Source organism: Scylla paramamosain, chromosome 32 (assembly GCF_035594125.1).
Source record: "Scylla paramamosain isolate STU-SP2022 chromosome 32, ASM3559412v1, whole genome shotgun sequence".
In the NCBI taxonomy this organism is placed as follows: Eukaryota; Metazoa; Arthropoda; class Malacostraca; order Decapoda; family Portunidae; genus Scylla; species Scylla paramamosain.
The window spans coordinates 12,534,881-12,537,380 of record NC_087182.1 but is presented as its reverse complement, the minus strand read 5'-3'; positions in this window follow the sequence as shown (position 1 = coordinate 12,537,380).

Sequence of the window (2,500 nt, the reverse complement as noted above, 5' to 3'; positions counted from 1 at the left end):
CATTTCTGTTTCCTTTGTACAACTAGCTCCGCACATGCGCTCTCTCTCTCTCTCTCTCTCTCTCTCTCTCTCTCTCTCTCTCTCTCTCTCTCTCTCTCTCTCTCTCTCTCTCTCTCTCATTCACTTTCCAACAACACATTTTTCGTGCCTTTCATAAATTCCTGTGAAACTAATAACACAAACGACAAATGGAGTTTCGTTTCGGGTCATTTATTCTTTTTTGTGTATGTTTGTGAACCTTAATCATGTCAAAAAAAATTATACTGATAAAAAGATAAGAAAATAAAAATCAGGCGCATGCATTGTTATTCCGAAAACGGTTTGCGCAGTGAACGAACCACAGTGGATGGAGCGTCGCCAGATTACTGCTCGGGGGCAAATGTTTGAGCTTCATTGAGATCGAGGGATTGGGAACTTAATTCTTATAATCTTCCATGCTAGATTAACGCAGAAAAGAAAACGGAGCTGAAGGACGACGAAAATGAAGGAGGGGAGGAGGACGAGGAAAATAAAAGAGAGATGTACCCCTAACAGAGAGAGAGAGAGAGAGAGAGAGAGAGAGAGAGAGAGAGAGAGAGAGAGAGAGAGAGAGAGAGAGAGAGAGAGAGAGAGAGAGAGAGAGAGAGAGAGAGAGAGAGAGAGAGAGAGAGAGAGAGAGAGAGAGAGAGAGAGAGAGAGAGAGAGAGAGAGAGAGAGAGAGAGAGAGAGAGAGAGAGAGAGGCGTTATTCTATCAACTACATCCTGTTTTCCTTTGTGTTATTATTATATCCCTCCCTGCGTGACTGTCATTGAGGTGCATCACTTGTCAACAACCTCATCATCCTCATGGCAACCACCAGCCCCCAAGAGTCACAGGAGTGGAAAAGAGCTTTGTTTTCTCCTCAGCCGCGCACGGTGACGAGGAGCCAGGGAGCTACATAGGCCAAAGAGGCGGAAGGGAAGAAGAATTTGTAGAGATACTGGTTAAGTGTTTGTGGCTAAGTAATTGTGGTATTTTTTGTCTACTTATTTATTATTTTCTATACGTCATTGTGACAAGTATTCGTGAGTATGTGGTATACGTGTGTGTGTATGTATATTCGTATATACTCGTATGTGTATGTGCGTATTTGTGTAGATATGTGTATTTTTATAGAGTAGTGGATCAGCCAATGGTAAGAGAAGACAGAAAACTAAGACCCAATCAAGAAGCCAGTCGCAAAAGAGAATTGTAAGAAAGAAGATGCAAAATTACGATAATGGTAGTAATAATAAACTGGTATGTAATTAGGTATGTATGAATAAATGAATCGTGCAGATATAGACGTATATGAATGTAACATAAGTTTAGTTAATATCTCATGTAATGTCATCAGTCTGGTAAAGGAGATCTGTGGCACCTCGACAATCACTTTTGTTGCAATTAATTTGTATTACAACTTTGGTTCATTGGATTCGGTCTGTAAATGCTTGATTTAATATTAAACACTATTCATACTGTAATGTACTGTGAGACCAAATATAACGTGTTTCTCTCTCTCTCTCTCTCTCTCTCTCTCTCTCTCTCTCTCTCTCTCTCTCTCTCTCTCTCTCTCTCTCTCTCTCTCTCTCTCTCTCTCTCTCTCTCTCTCATGTTTTGTACCTTCCACGCACGCCTCTTTTTTTCGTTTCATATTCACTTATATTCATTCTTTACTTTTTTTATGTTCTTTTATTCACGATTACACGCTCTGTCACTCCTGTTTTCAGTCTGATTTTGGAATGAACAGCCAAATAGACATACAGGCAAGGAGGGTATATAATGAGACACTCATCCACTCAGAAAAGAACGGATGACAAGGTAGAATGAGAGACAGATGGACAGACAGCCAGAAAGAAGGAAAGAAAGAAAGAAAGAGAGAGAAAGAAAGAAAGAAAGGAAGGAAGGAAGGAAGAAAGAAGAGAAAGAAAAGAAGGAAAAAAGCAGGACAGTCAAGCAGACAATACACACACACACACACACACACACACACATCTCTCTCTCTCTCTCTCTCTCTCTCTCTCTCTCTCTCTCTCTCTCTCTCTCTCTCTCTCCGAAAATATAAAATTAAAAAAAGAAAAAATGGATGAACCTCTTGACCTAACTTCCCTTGACCTTGTGACCTTTCTGACCTTACATCTCCTCCTTCTCCTCCTCCTCCTCCTTCTCCTCCTCTTCCCTTATAAAGAGAGGGAGCCCCGTTGCCTGTATTTTCAAATTTAATGGCGAACTTACACGAGGTCCTGGAGCGCTGCCAGAGTAAAGGGGAATCAGATGAACCATTACTGCCGCAGGCTTACTGACTCCTCCACCACCACCACCACCACCACCACCGCAACCGCCACCACCACCGCAGCCGCCGTTGCCCGTCCAAACGATTTATTATAGTGATTTGAATGCTTAATAAAAGACGACCATAAGAGTGAAAGACTTAGCACCATTACAAACACTATCACCATTACTACTGACACCACTATCACAGACAGTAACGTTTTTCACAC